Here is a 16888-nt window from a genome sequence, read left to right on the forward strand (position 1 = left end):
GGCGGGGCGGTCCCCACTTGGACGCCCCCAGTAGTGGGCGGCACCTCGGTGCAAGGCTCGTTGCTTGAGTCCCGGTCAGGCTGGGGCTGACCGTCCGCCCCGACCTCCGGCAGGTCGACGTCGCTCTCCTCGTCTTCCTCCTCCTCCTCCTCCTCTTCCTCCTCCCCGTCTTCCCCTTCTTCGCTGGAATCGATGACTTCAGCTGAATCTTCGCTGTCCTCCGGGTTTAACCCGAGCCACTCTTGCAGAGCGTCGCCGCCTTCCTCGACCACCTCCGGGACAAACACACTGGTGTCGGTGAAGTCGGCGATCGCTGCCGCCCTGTTGATGAGCTCAGCTTCCACTGCCGCCAGCTCGTCCTGCGCCTCCAATCGGAACGTGGCCAACTGGGCTAGATCTAGCCCAGGGTTCCACACCTTGACGAATTCCAAGGCCCGGCGCGCCCCTGCCCAGGCTGCTGAGCCTTTCCAGGCTTCCAGGCGGCTGGCCTCCACCTCCAGCCAGTCGGCAGTCCGACTTGGGGTGCGCGGAGCCGGCAAGCTTGGCCAGGGGGCGGAGACCGCCTGGGCTCCGATGCGCTGGAGGCGGCGTAGCACGCGGTTAGCAGGCCGAAGCCGGGCCTGAATGCTGAGGACCTGTTCGCCAAGAGTCCGGGGAGCATCAGCGGTAATCTGCGCACCCTCCGCCCTTCAATCCTCACGCTGGGCCTCGATCATTTGGATTGCGGCTACAGAATGGCCCGGGAAGAAGTCTGTCCGGGCGGAAGAAGAAAAAGGCCAAGGCTATAAGCAGGGGCCGACAGTTCAAAACAAGAAACCAAGAGAATAAGGCTTACCATCGACCAAGTCTTCGATGCTGCTGAAGCAGGCCGTCATCTAGGCCTCCTTGTCGGCCCAGGCGGAGCGCGCGATCTCAAACTCGGCGAGGAGGCCGGTCTCCGTCGTCTTCACCTTCAGTTGGGCCGCCTTGAGGGTTTCCGCCTGCTCGGCAAGTTGGGTGACCAAGCGGTGCTGCTCCTCCGCCAGCTTGTTGCACTCCGCCTCCTTGCCACACAGGGCGGTGTTGGCTTCGCCCAGCTGCTGCTGCAGGGCGGCATTGGCCTCCGAAGAAAGAAAGAAAAGGAAAAGGCATCAGTCAAGCGGACAAGGCAAAGGAAAGAAACAACCACGGAGATTCGGCCCGACTGCTCAGCAGTCGGCCCGAACCTCGGGGACTACAACCCACAGGTGCGCCAGCGCGCCCCCGCGAAGAAAGAAGATAGAAACTTACGCCGGCTCTCGGCCAGATGGGCCATTTGCGTCTCCAGCTCCCGAACCTTGGAGTTGTAGGCGGTCGCGTGGAGATTGTGATAGTCCGGCAGAAGAGACATCAGATGAAGTAAGCAGTCGACAATCGCAAGATAAAGTTCCGACCCGCCTGCTCAGCAGCCGGCCCGGAACTTGGGGACTACACCCAGTGGGTGCGCTTGCGCGCCCCCACGAGAAAAGCAAGAGGATCAACCGAAGAAGAAACCCAAAGACAACTTACGCGGATGGCGGTGCGCGACTCCAAGTAGGCCTCATCGCAGCGCTTGAGCGCCTCCGCCTCTGCCCGGAGCTTGGCCTGGACGTCAAGAGACGCCTGGTAAAGGGCGCCAGTCCCGCCCCCGTGTATCTACCCCAAGGGAGCGGCGCTGGACGCCTCGGTATCGGGGCCGATGAGCTCGTGGCGCCGATCTCCTGCGGCCGCGGTGCTGAGGCCGCCTTCTCCAGACGGTGGCGCATGGGGATGCGGACCGTAGGAACCAGGTCCGTTGCCACCGTCTGTTCGATCGGCGGCACCGGTGGCGCAACCGGTTGCTCGTCCCATGGCTCGCTGACTGGCGGAGGCGGCGGGGGCGGGGGCGGTGGCACAAATACGTCCGGCATGGCTACGTCGCCGCCCTCCCGCTCCCGGATCGGGTAGTCTCCGCCGGCTCCCCCGGCCGTCACCTCGAATTCAGGCGGAGGCGGCGCGGTGTTCAGGGGCGCCACGAGCAGCGGCTCTTGGCGGCGTACGGCCTCCGTGAGCCGCTCCTTCTCCGCGGCCTGGGCTTCCGCCTGCGCCAGCGCCCTCTCAGTAGACGCGGCGGACAAGGCCGCCTGCTCCCTTGCCAGGCGGTCGGCCTCTTCCTCACGCGCCTCCCGCGCATTCCGTTCTGTCGCCTCCCAGAGGTCGGCGACCGGGTCGATCCGCCGACTGGTCGAGGAGGTCGCTGCCGACCTGAGGACCGAGGCGGCGCTCGACTTCTCGAGGGTTAGCGAGGCCCTGAAACAAGAAGACAAGTTGGAAGGCTCTGACGCTAGATTGATGAAAATACAAGGAGTGAGGGAAGGATACTTACGCTGACACCATAATAGGCACCTTCGGCTGCCTCTGATATTGGGCCACCTTGGCCGCAGCTTCTTTCCGCCAGGTCGCTGCGGCCTGGTTCTTGGGCTTTTTCGGAGCGCTGCCGAACAGGGTCGCGCCCTGGTTCCGCTTGCGCTTGCCACCATGGGCGGGCGGTCCAGAAGAGGGGCCGGCGCCGATGGTGGCGGAGCTCCGGGCAGGGCGCGGTTTGTCTTCGTCTTCGTTGTCGTCAGGCCATGCCCCCACGCCGCCGCCTGCTCCACCACCACCGTCCGCCCTGCCGCCGCCGTCTGTTGCATCGTCGGCCAGGGCGGCCGCCCCCAAGTCGGGGTCGTCCAAGTCGCTCTCCGCCCTGTCCGGCTGGAGGTCATCACCCGGCCCCAGGAGGGCGGCCGTAGCCTCGGATATGTAAATCTGCAACCAAGAAGGAGCTGCGTCATGAAGAGAAATGAACCTGAAGGAAACAGTTCAAAGGACAAAATGAAGAAACTTACAGCAGGCGGCGGATTGTGGCGAGAGTACGGCCGCTTCCCGTACCGCCACTCCTTCTCCGACACTTTGAGGTCAGAGATCTTGTTTACCATCGACGCAACTTCATCGGGCGGCATCCCTTTCATGCATAGCCACCACGGATCATGGTGTCCGCCCATCCGGAAGATCGGATGAGGGCGGCTCTGGAGCGGGAGGACCCAGCGCTTGACGAAGGCGACGAGGAGGTCGGAGGCCACGAGGCCCTCCGACTCCTAGAGCACTCGGAGTCGGCCAATGGCGGCCCCCGCGTCCGCCGACATCGACTTCGGTTTGTACCCCCAGGTGGGCCGAGCCCCAGTGGGGGGCCGGCCTCGTAGGTCGGCAGGTTGAGGAAGTCAGCAGCCGGGTCCACGTTCTCGACGTAGAAGTAGGACTGCTGCCACATCTTCACCAACTGCGCCAGCTTGATGACGGGGAAGGCGTTCCACTTCGCCGGTCATTGCACGGCAACGAAGCCACGCACTCGGCCGCCATCTCCTTGGCGGAGGTGTCGAGCTTCCCGTAAAAGAATACTCCCCACAGCTCGAATGTGGGGAGGACGCCGATGTAGCCCTCGCATGCTGTGCTGAAGGCGGAGAGGAGAGTCACGACGTTGGGTGTGAGGTGGTGAGGCTAAAGATGGTAGAAGCCGAGGAAGGAGCGGAAGAAGCCGCTCACAGGAAGGCCGAAGCCGCGGAGGAAGTGCGAGCGAAAGATGACCCGCTCGCCTTCCTTTGGCGCCAGCGAGATCTCTGTCTCCGGCGGCACCCGCGCATTGACGAACGTCGCGCTGGGCATCCGGCGTGTGTCGCGGAGGAAGGAAATGAGATCTTCGATCACGGTCGACCCGTCCCAATCGCCACCTCTCTCTCGTGCCATGGCTTCCGGCCGGAGGCGTGGAGAGGGGAAGTGCGACAACAGTGGGCGACGGCGGCGGTGCTACGGCGGCACAGAGCGGCAGCAGCGGTAGCGGTGGATAAGCAAGAAGAAGAAGAAGAGTGGGAGGGGCACGAGAGCTTTGCCGCACCTCTCCTCCCTCCCTACCTATAGCCCTTGGGCTACGAAGCCGAGGGGGCAGGACGCGGGTCGTGGGATTAACTGCACCTACGTCCCCAAGGTCCCCGTTTCCCGCGCGCATTCACCACACCGTTAATAGTCGTGGGGAATGGAAACCGTCTCCTTCGGCATAGTGGATCTGCTCGGTTGCCGAGGCATGGTAGTGGCGGGCCCGGCCCAGTGTCACGTCCCGTCTAAAACGTGGGGTGGCAGGCCGACCAGGCTGACATGCGGCGCGTGGCGCGTCCGTGGCGGGCGGCGGCCTGGGAAGCTTAGCAGGCACGCCACCTACCTCCCGCCTTAAAGTTCAAAAACCAATCGTACAAGCTTCGCCTGGAAGAAGTCGGCCTCAGCAGTCGGCTGGCCGCACGGCGGATCGGCACCTTCCCGGAGCCTGGTGAGGGAGGAAGCCGCTGAGGCTTCGCGGCCCCTCAACTGCGGTGCCTCACCGGATTCGGGGACTACTGTCGGAGTGGTGGGCCCCGAGTAGGCTCACCCGAGTCCCAGGATTTATCAAGACTTTGGGCCAGCTCCGCCTAGCTGGACCCCAAGCTGAAGCTCCACCCTCTGGGGCCGGCTGGCTCAACAGCCGGCTGCCAGAGGGCGGCCGACCCAAGTCTATGGCGCTCCAAGTGACCGGCTCCTGGCAGCCGTCCTCCGGAGAGGGCGGCAACGGGCAGGCGGCCACCTCACGACTATGGTGCGGCCGAGCCCCGATCGAGAGTATAAGTCAGAGCATGGCTACAGTGAAGCACATCGCCTCCAACGCTCAGGACGGGCATGTCTACAGTGCTCCGTACAGACGGAGATCTCCGCACAACGGAGCACTATGCCATATCTACCCTGACGTTGCTTCGGGCAGGCGGAGCCCTGTTCCCCGCGACGGCCTGTCGGTATGGCCTACCGGCGGCGGGCCCTATCGGGCAGTGACCTCAAGGAAGACGGCGGAAGCTTGACGAGATGGATTCGAGAGGGGCCGGCCTCCAGCAGGCGGTCGACCCTTGTCCCGAGGCGAGCACACCATTAAGCAGATAAGACCAAGTGTGGCTATAGTAGCCTCCCACTAGGCGGCGAGACTATAGCCACGCTAAGATGACCAAGCTCCCATCACAAATGACACGGCTACAGTAAGCAGCCACCAACCAGTCGGCGGGTCCCACCAGGCGGCGGGCCCCAACGGTCGGCGGAGAAGCCGGAGGCTGGAGACACTGACAGCCGGGCCCACCACCCGGACGAATTACCATTGTACCCCTGGGGGGTAGGCCTATATAAACCTTCCAAGTCACCCATGCAAACGGTTCCCACTCCATTAGAACTAGCCACTCCCCTAGAGCAGGAAGAGAGCTAGCCTTGCCTCCTTCTGCCTCTAGCAAGCAGCTCGAGGAGCACCTTTGTATCACTTGTGCCTTAGTGATCATGTAGAGACCCCGTAGAGCAGGACTAGGGGTGTTATCCCCTAGGAGATCCCCGAACCTGGGTAAAGTACGCCGGCGTTCGTGTCTACGCCTTATCCCGCTTCCAGGCACCGGCGACGTTCTACTCGCTCCCACCATGATAAGTCATCCATTGTCATATGTCGCACCCAACCCCTGACACTAAGTACTATTGAAAACCAATTCATATTTTGTTTTTGCATTGTGTCTACTGTAATATAACTTCTCCATGGCTTAATCCACTAATATAAATTGATAGATTCATCAAGACAAGCAAACTATGCATCAAAAACAGAATTTGTCAAAAATAGAACAGTCTGTAGCAATCTGAACATCCACCATACTTCTGGCACCCCAAAAATTCTACACAAATTAGGAAACAGAAACAAGTTGTATAGCAAGATAGTGCAAAAACAATCAGAACCAAATGATTTTCCAGGTAAAAATGTAAAATCGTGCACTACAGCCAAAGTTTCTGTCCTGCACCGTACAAACCAACAAGCATTGTAAACATCCTAAAGGCAAACCTTAGCACATTAATTTTATAATACAATCGAATTGTACAAGGGGATAATTTTTTGTTGAAAAGTTTCTGTAATCAAGATTCACAAAGTTTTCGTGAGCATGAACAAAGTTCAAGGCTAGCTCCCACTTCAACAATGCTTGTCTTTCTCACTTTCACTTTCCTTTTTGAAAAGTTTTTAGGTTCCTCTCTTTATTTTTTTGTTTTTAAACTATATAAAAGCACTCAAAAGAAATAAATGACTCTCTAAAACTTCCGCGATGTCTCCCTGGCAACGCTTTCTTTGAAGCCATTAAGCTAGGCATTTAGTGCTCAAGTAATGAATCCACCCGGATCCCAAGGTATATCAAAGCCAATTTTAATTAACAATGATTTGTAATTTTGTAATTTAGTAGTGAGCACAAAGTAACATATATCATGCAACAATGAAGTCTAACTCTCTTTCTATGCATCGGCATGTCATAAAAGAACAATTCATGCACACCAAGTAAAGCCTAATGCATAGTATAAGCAGTTCCTTGCAATTCTATCCTGTTGGAAACATAGAGAGGTGGAGACATAGTTCCTCTCTCATAATAATTGCAAGTAGGAGCAGCAAGCACATCCATATTATATATATCAAAATCATCATGTGCAACGGTAAAAGGCAACCCATCAATATAATCCTTGCTAAGCACAAACTTCTCCGATATAGTGTAGTCAGGAGAATTCAAAAAGATAATAGGACAATCATGCGTGGGTGCAATAGCAACAATTTCATGTTTAACATAAGGAACTATAGCAAGTTCATCTCCATAAGCATAATTCATATTGGTATCTTGGCCACAAGTATAACAAGCATCATCAAAAAGGGACATTTCAAACAAATTCAAGGGATCATAGCAATCATCCTTCGGTAAGCACGAAGGGGAATTAAATAATGTATGAGTTGGAGGGTTACTCTCATTAGAAGGTGGGCACGGGTAGCTAATCCGCTGTTCCTCCTTTTGTTCTTCGCTCTCCTCATCATCTTTTTCATCCAATGAGCTCACTGTTTCATCAATTTCTTCTTCCATAGCTTCCTGCAAAATATTAGTCTCTTCTGGGACAGCAGAGAAGTCCTCAATATATGGTTTAACATAGGCATTAGAAGCATAATTATCATAACAATATTGAAATATGGCAAAAAGATTAGATTTGTAAAGAGTAGCATCATACTTTTCAATCAAAGAGGCAACCTCATAAGCACCTTTAAAAGCAACAAATTATTCAATTTGTTGAACATCATAGTAATTGTAAACACCCTTACCATACGAAGATACGATTCCATTATCACTAAACAAGCATTGATAGGGTAGGTGTTTCTTAGGGTCTTCAGAACAACAAGTAAACTCATATATTTCACATAAATTCCAAGCATAGCATTGCAAACGTTGAATTTGATCCCATAATAGTTTCCCTTTTCAGATATACGGTGTCGCACAAAACAAGCATGCTCATCTAAAGATTTTCCCGCAACTAAACTAGTGGGGGTTTCAGCACGAGCACAAAGGGATTGAAGATGATCCAAGTAAAAAGCTTCAGGAGTGTGATAGATTTTGAGTGGTTCTTCAACCACTGGTTCAGCAGGTACAACTAATTTTTTGGTATTTTGTGTTTCCTACCCATAGCTAAAGATAGAAAACAACTAAGAACAGCAAATAAAAATTACTTAGTGATAAAGCAAACAAGCACTCATGAGAATATTCACCCCACGCTATGACTCCCCAGCAACGGCGCCAGAAAAAGGTCTTGATGACCCGCAAGTATACGGGATAGTTGTAGCCTCTTTCGATAAGTAAGAGTGTCGAACCCAACGAGGAGCTAAAGGTAGAACAAATACTCTCTCAAGTCCTATCGGCCACTGATACGACTCTATGCACGCTTGACATTCGCTTTACCTACAACAAGTATGAAACTAGAAGTACTTTGTAGGTGTTGTTGGATAGGTTTGCCAGATAATGAAGAACACATAAATAAAAGCTAGGCGATGTTTAGATAAAGATGCAATAAAGTAAATATAGTGAGTGTGGAAAAGTGGTGGTAGGAGTTGTGAAATTGTCCCTAAGCAATTGACTACATTACTAGATCAGTAATCACTATTGCAATTCTATTTGAGGGAGAGGCATAAGCTAACATACTTTCTCTACTTGGATCATATGCACTTATGATTGGAACTCTAGCAAGCATCCGCAACTACTAAAGATTCATTAAGGTAAAACCCAACAATAACATTAAAGTATCAAGTCCCCATTATCCCATACACAACAATCCCCTTACTCGGGTTTGTGTTTCAGTCACTCACGCAACCCACTATAAACGAATCATGAACGCATTGCAACATCCTACAGCGGGAATCCCTCACGCTTGCGCGACATGGAGGGCACCATAGGAGAGCACCAATAATAAAACATACAACTCAAACCAATCATAGCAATTCACCAATCACCGATAGGACAATACAAATCTACGCACACATCATAGGATGGCAACACATCATTGGATAATAATATGAAGCATAAAGCACCATGTTCAAGTAGAGGGTACAGCGGGTTGCGGGAGAGTGGACCACTGGATATAGATGGGGGAAGGTGATGGAGATGTTGGTGAAGATGATGGAGGTGTTTGTGAAGATCGCGGTGATGTTGATTGCCCCCGGCAGCGTTCCGGCGCCACCAGAAGCAAGGGGGAGAGATCCTCCCTTCTTCTTCTTATTCCTTGACCTTCTCCCTAGATTGGAGAAGGGTTTCCCCTCTGGTCCTTGGCTCCCATGGCGTGGGAGGGGCGAGAGCCCCTCCGAGATTGGATCTATCTCTTTGTTTCTGCGTTCTCAGATTCTACCCCTTCACCATTTCTTTTATATCTGGAGATCCGTAACTCCGATTGGGGTGAATCTTTCGCCCAGATTTTTCTCGTAAAATTAGCTTTCTGTGGCAAAAGAAGAGCGTCAACCGCCTTACGGGGGCCCCACGAGAGTCCAGGGCACGCCCAGGGGGGAGGGCGCGCCCCCCTGTCTCGTGGCCACCCTGGACACTGTTTCGCATTGATTTCACTTCCCAAAAATCATAAACATTCCAAAAAAATCTCCATCCATTTTTATCCCGTTTGGACTCTGTTTGATATTGGGTTTCTGCGAAACAAAAAACATGTAACAGACATCAACTGGCACTGGGCACTGGATCAGTATGTTAGTCCCAAAAATAGTATAAAAAGTTGCCAAAAGTAAATGAAAGTTGAATAATATTGGCATGGAACAATCAAAAATTATAGATACGATGGAGACGTATCAATGTCATCCACTCATTGGACAGAAGACGCCTATGATACGGCGACACGTGGCACGGCCCATCAAGTTTAAATGGGCTGGCCCAACTAAAGGCCCACAAGATTTTGCAAACCATAATGGGCCGGCCGAGTTAAAGGCCCATGAGATTTTGCGAACCATAATGGGCTGGCCCAGCTAAAGGCCCACAAGATTTCGCGGGCCAAAATAGGCAGGCCCAGGTAAATGCCCACAAGATTTTTGTGTGCTATAATGGGCCGGCCCAGGTAAAGGTCCACAAAATTTTTGCAGATCATAATGGGCCGGCCCAGCTAAAGGCACACGAGATTTCCCCGACATTAATGGGCCAGCCCAGCTGTAGGCCCACCAGATTTTGAGGACCCTAGTAGGCCGGCTCATTAACTGGCTGCCATGTTTTGGGCCAAATGTCGGCCCATATTTGATCTGGTCCATTAATGGCCTGCCATGTTCCGGGCCTAATAATGGCCCATATAAGATCCGGCCCATTAAAAGCCTCCCACTTTCTGGGCCAAATGACGGCCCAGATCAGGTCCGGCCCTTTAAGAGGCTTTGGGCTCAATTATGGCCCATATCAGATTCGGCCCGTTGACTGGACGCTGTGCTTTTGGGCCCACTTGCTAAAGGCCCATTTAGTAATTTGGCCTGATATTAGTTTCGGCCTGTTAAGGGCCCATTTAACATTTCGGCCCTATATTAATTTCGGCCTGTTAAAAGCCCATCATATAGTTGGGCCTAACTACGGCCCGGTTTGCATCCGGCCTACTCGCAGCCGATATCTGATTGGGCCAAACAAGGACCGAGACAACTTTGGCCTGTTAAAAGCCCATGAATTGATTCGCACAATCATGGGCCAGGTTCCATTTCGGGCTGCTGCTGGCCCGTGAGCTATTCGGCACGTTTCAGGCCCAACCTACTTCTCAGCCTCCTAAAAGCCCATTGAGTTTTCTTGCGAAAAGAGTGCGGGGGTTACTCAGCCTATTAAAGGCCCGAATCTACTAGTTGGCCAGTTTGACGGGGCCCATGATGCGGATCATACATCGTGATTGCATGACGGCCCGATTATGTACCATAAAATAACTGCAGCATCGTGAATAAGAAAAAACCTAGACTATAAAATAAAGAAATTATGGCATATTACATCCACTGGGCATCAAAGTTTGGCACTATGATAATAAAGCACAAGCAGACAGCAGATTACATACACTGGGCATCAAAGATCGCCAACAGTGCAAATAAACACGCCGACAAAATAATATACAAAACCAACAGCAATTCAATAGAGTTCAAGAAAGGTTAGCCCTGCTGGGGAGCTGCAGCGCAAGCAGCTGAGCAAGATGATGAGACTGCGCTTGTTCAACACTTATATCTTCCTCACTCTGAAAGATAAACAAGCAGACATATGACATGTTTTGCACATAAAAGTATCAGTGCTGACAATTCATCACATTTCTTACTGACGAATAAAGTGACACAGTTTAAAACTGCATTAACACAATATACTATTGTTCAGGTCAAGACATGGCAGGAAATGACATTGTGAAGGAGTTGGTAGCTTCACAACACCACTGGATCACAGATAAAGAACTCATAAGTAATAATGGTTAGTGTGCTGTCAATTTATCCCATTTCAGATTGCAAATAAATAGACGGTTTAAATAATAGTAGAATGATATGACATTGTTCATAGTTAAGACATTGTAGAATATGACATTGTGCTGTAGTGGGTAGGTTCACCACACCACTGGATTACGAATGAAGAACAGAAGCATACATGCAGTGCAAAACAAGATCACTTGCTCTGTATAGTTTAATTTACATGGTATGAAGAAGGAACTTGGTTGTACAACTGAAAACTTAAATTGAGAAGGACAAACTTTTGTTTATGAACTATATAATAAACTTTAAACATGCAATTTGATGCAAACACCAAAAATAAACAGCTATTGCAGTCATGCCTAAACAAATATACACAACAAAGTTTGAAGGCTTGAGAAGGACAAACTTACATTACTGGTGAAGACGAGCTCTATAAAGCCCTTGTCCATGCTTATGGGGGGGCAATTCAAGAAGTTTAGCACAGAATCTTCTTCATAAGCATTGCCTTTATTCTACATTTTGTTAAGAGTAAATATAGATGTGATAATATACGAAAAAATGGGGAATATTGAAGATAAGATGAAGAGTGACGCTACATAACCAAGTAGCTATAAATGTATGTGCAGCGATACAGGCAAAAGGCACAGCCAAGAGCAATGCACAGCTAAACTTCTTCAGTACCAACCTTATGGTAAGAGTAAATATAGATCTGATGTGTAGAAAATGGAGGGCAAAGGAAAATAAGCTGCAGAGTGATGGTACATGAACAACTATCTGTCAATATAAGTGCACTGATAAAGGACAGCATGTACTTACAAGAACAATGCAGAGCTAAAAAAATTCATTGGCATTGGATACATTCTACACTAATGTAACCATTCATACAGATAAGATAATTTGGAGCGAACAATTGATAAGCAAGCTATCATGCATACTGCTGTCACATAATGAACCAGGTATGTATGCAAGTACAGTGATATAGGACAACAGGTACTAACAAGAGCAAAGCAGCGGGCAACATATTTGCGATATCCCGTCGTTCTTTTCAAACCGGAATTCTTCTTCAAGCAGATTTCCTGCAAAAAATATCCGTAAGGCACGTGCGGAAAAGTAGAAGTTCAAATTGTCATGTGATTTCATAGACAGTACCTCATCCTGGGAACAAGACCAGTGCATAACAAGGTTTTTCCATTCAATGTCTTCTAAATTTAGCACAGGAGACTTCACCCGAAATTCGTTTATAGACTTGCCATCAAAGTGTGATTTCCTCAGGTAACACTGATACTGCTGCAATGCTTCCTTGAAAAGCACAAGGAAGCTTTGCTCATCATGACTATCCAGATTGACCCTCACCTAGTTACAACAATGTAATGTAAATCATTGATGTGTTCGATCAGCAGAAAACAGGAAAATATTAAACATGAATAATAGCACTTACACGTAAGTTGGACAGGAAGATGTGAAAATTGTGTTTGTCTTCACTATAATCTTCCCATGATGGGAATATATGCATGTAGTCCCTAACAACATTGAAAGCATTGTCTTTTAAACTGGGAATAAATGGAATGGGGTTCCAATCTGCAAGAATTGGCCGTCTCTGCAGTTGGGATAGGTCTTCGGCCGGTGGACTTGCTGTACTTTTTGCTGGAGTGGGATTTTTCTGTGGTACCGCTGGTGCTCTGGCAAATGAAATCGGTATACCTTTTGCTGGAGTGCAGGTCCTGTGTGGTGGGGCTAGTGGTGTGGCCAGTGAAGTATGGGTACAGTCTGCTGGAGTCGGTCCTATGTTTTGTGTCACTGGTTGTACAATCAATATAAGTGGGGCGCTGTCTGATTTCTCTAGCACCACCACGTTTTTCAAGGACTTTGCTGGTGCTAATTCAGGTTCGGCAGCACCCTCTTCCTTTTTGATGTCTGATGCACAAGAACAACATTTGAGTGGAAAAACATGGTATGACGACAGATGGAATATGTATTCATAATGGATGGGCATGGCATCTCGAGTTATATGATGAGTAAATTAAGCAGATGGCGGTGCAACAAAGTAGAAGAAATGCAAGACAACATATGCAAGATACGCGCAATCAATAAAACCTTGCCAAATTAGAACAGGCACCTTGATGGGTGAACAGGACAGGCCATCTGCCTTTGACTCCTCGAGGTTAGAATAGTCATTAGGATGATATTCTGAACAAGAATCAACAGGTGGGGAGCGTACGAGTTTCATTGCTTCTAGAATGGCACTCAATGCCTTGGTGCCAATTTTGTAAGTCATTGCAGTGTTCCACAATATTCTTCTGATGCGCGGATTCTGATATTCACTGTAATTGCGTATAATATCTGAGAACCATGAAAACATAAATAGTTGTGAGATTATCTTTGTAATGCAAATGATATTCTAATATAGGGGCGCCCCTGAAACACTTATGTGCTATCACTGGATTCTGATGAGAGAGCTCATGTGTGCTGTAATATGGTGTGTGCATTTATATAATCTAGCACAAGTAGACACAAAAATAGGCTCCAGATGTAAGGAAAGCTGGCATATGATAGATTCATAATATACTATATAGAGAGTTGATTGCCAAAACCACGATAACAAGAGCACACAGCAACTAGGCAGATCATAGTGTACATAACAGGGGTACACAATAACCACGATATATAAATCGCGAAAGTGGAACTGGCTTGAAAATACGGTGTTGTATTGCCGCTAGTAATTGAAAGCCTATCGATCACGTACAGGCCAGCACTATCGAACATGATAAAGAAGAGCGAGCAAATTTTGGATAATAAAATGTTGGTTGCGCAGTGCCAACACATGATAAACCAGAGCACATTAAGAATGCAACTCCCAGATATCTCTTGACCATTTCAGGCGGTTGGATGAAGATCCTACGTCTCCTAACCCTTCTTCTTCCTCGTCTCTGATTCTTCCCATACAGAACATCGCACAGGCCGCCGGCCGGACCACCGGCCCCCACCGCCTGTGTTCCTCCGCCACCCCCACCCCCACCCGTGCCCCAACCCCCACCCGCGTCGAGTTTTCTTCATTCGGCGAGGCCCCACAACCACCCGAGCCCCTTGGATCGCACCGGCGAACTCCGGCGAGCTCTGAAAAATTGACTGGCCCAATTTTGAAATTTAGTCTACTGTGATTTAACTAGTGTGGAATATAAAAGGGGAAAACCATAAGCATTGGGAGTATAGTGTTGAGCCTGCAATGGCGGATCTGAAGTTGCAAAACGGACAAAGGCAACTTCGCGACCAAGACAAGAAATCAGAGTAAAGTAGTGGCGATCTATTTTCTTGTTGCGATAAATAAGTTGAGCAGATATGAAAGAGTACTGCCTCTGGTGCGGCGCCGTGTACGCATCTACTGAGAATTTGACGGTGCTGCGGTAGCGATGGCTGTCGGCGGTGTGGAAGCAGATCTAGGAGGGTAGACGGTGGCGGTGGGGCGCAGTGGACGAAACGGTCGTAGGAGTGGCGCCGGCAAGGTGGACGACGGCGGGGATGAAGCGAGAGGACGAGATGCAAGGATCCCGGTCCGAAGGCGTGGATGAGAGAGGTCGATCTCTTGTAATGGACAGCGGCATCGGGGTATCAGCTCCGACATGGTGGAGGAGGACGGCGGTGGATGGGGTGGCGGATGGCGGCGGACGGAGGAGGGTGGGGTGGAGAGGGTGCTTTGGCGCCCACGGAGTAAGAATGGGGAAAAGGGAGGTAGAGAGGAAGGGGGAACCATGTATTCAGGGCGCGCTTGTCTCAAATGCGAGGAAATTTACAAACTTAGCCCCCGTTTCAAATTTCTACTGCATCACAGCAACATTAGTTGGTTGGGGATAGGACGGTAATCTCGCATACACCGAATATTTGCCGACGAGAGTTTGTTTTTGGCGCCCACCGTGTATGAATATGAATCGGGGAGGGAGTCGATTTCGGCCGAGGGCACACTGTGTTTTGGCGCCCACCATGTATGAATCCGGGTGAGAGGCGGTTACGTCACGTTTGGGTGAAATTACAAACCTACCCCTATCGAAACCTATAGATATCCAGCAGATAGGCTTTGCGTGGCAAGGATAGGCAGTGGTGATTTCCATCTCGCAGATTTTGGTTTCGGGCGGTTACTGTGACTTTCCCCGCTTCATTCAAATTTTGCAGAGTGCACGTTTACCGTGCCAACACAATTCGAATACCATTTGTATTCTAATTTTTTCGGGCAGGATCCATTTTCAATTGGAATTACATTCTATATACATCATTTTTTTATATATACTTTCAAAAGCACAACACCATTTATACATAAATATGGTTTACAAATGGCATGATCTCAGATTCATAAGGTTGTATCCTTCAATTTGGGTTTTCAAATATTTGAAACCACTTTATGTTGAAATCCAATGTATGCATTCCTCGCTAACTGTCTCCAATTAATGTGTGTTTCATGCGTTTTTTAACTTCTCAAACATGTATAATGTGTTTCACACACGCAACATATAGTGTAATCCCGTTTAGACATTAATTGCATATAAACCATGCATTGTTTGTAACTGAAGAATCTATGGATCACCAATATTGATAAACTATATAACATTACACGTGTGCCCAAATTCAAATGAATATGCATGTTTGATACACCAATTTGCGTTATGATATTATCGATGTTGTGATCTCCAGTTTAAATATTTGAATCCCCTTTAATCCAGATATTCATCTCATATAGCTATCACTCATGCTTATATAGGATTATATCTCTAGACCTATACGCGTTCATCATCTCTCAGGCATCCCTCGTGCTACCAGTATGTCGACAATGATCTTTTATCTTCGTAACACACTGACGATACTCTCTCCCTCGACCTTCATCAATCTATCTCTCTCTAAGTATATCTCGCTCCCTGCTATGTGTCTCTAACTATGATTCTCATGTGGAATCTCTTTCTCTCACACAAACACAAAACTTTGTCTCCCGGGGTCTCATTTCTCTCTACTATTCCCATGTGTGCCACTCGCACACCCGTCATACAAAGATATCTTTCGCTCCTTAGATATGAGAACCTACGACTCTTCATCTTCAATATCTCTTTCTCACACACAAACACAAACTCTGTCTCTCGGGGTCTCATATTTCTCCATTGTTCTCTTGTATGTCGCTCACACACACCCTCTCTCCCTAGAGATATCTTGCGTTCCCTCATATGTCTCTCTAGCTATCACTCTCGTTGTGAAATATCTTTCTCTCGCAGACACAAAACTCCGTCTCTCTGGATCTCATTTCTCTCTGATATCTGTTTGTATGTGACTCACATGCACCCTCTCTCTCTCTCTCTCACACCCACACACATAACCCAGCCTTCTGATCCACTCGACTCCTATCTCTAACGCACACTATCTAGCATCTTTATCTTTCTATTTATCTGTTTCTCCATCAACCTTCTTTCTCGCCCTCACTCTTGATTCCTATCACGCACACTACATATGTTTCTCTCTACATGCAGTCAAGTGCCCTCTCACACACATATATAACTTCACCCTTTGAACCACCCGACGGTCATCTCCAACCCCAAACTAACGGATGTCCCTCTAGCTAGCATCTCCATCTCTGTATCTATCTGTAGTTTCTCCGTCAACATTTCTTTCTCGCACGGAGTCTTGCTTACTGTCACCCACACTATATATGTCTCTCCATACATATGCATTTATAGGTTGATCTCTTTTGCACAATCGTTGCGCCTCACCCCCTCTGCTCACCATAGATGCATGCTCCAGACCACGCCACTATCTCTTAAATACAAAAACACATGCTCAATTGTCGGGCCTTCTTCCCTGCATTCCCACATGCATGCATATTGTCATACCGATCCGTCTCTCCCATGTCTTTGATCTTATGACTTATGTCTTCTTTCTTTTATCTCGATCATGCGCGCGTGCACATACACACATCCCACGTATACATGTGTACCTCTCACACATGCATGTTCAAGGTCTCTATGTCTCCATACGTAGTTAATTACCCTCAATCCTAATGCCACATCGAATCGTTCTCCTCTTTTTTGTGCACATAACTTCCACCTG

Source organism: Triticum aestivum, chromosome 3B, assembly GCF_018294505.1.
Source record: "Triticum aestivum cultivar Chinese Spring chromosome 3B, IWGSC CS RefSeq v2.1, whole genome shotgun sequence".
NCBI lineage: Eukaryota > Viridiplantae > Streptophyta > Magnoliopsida > Poales > Poaceae > Triticum > Triticum aestivum.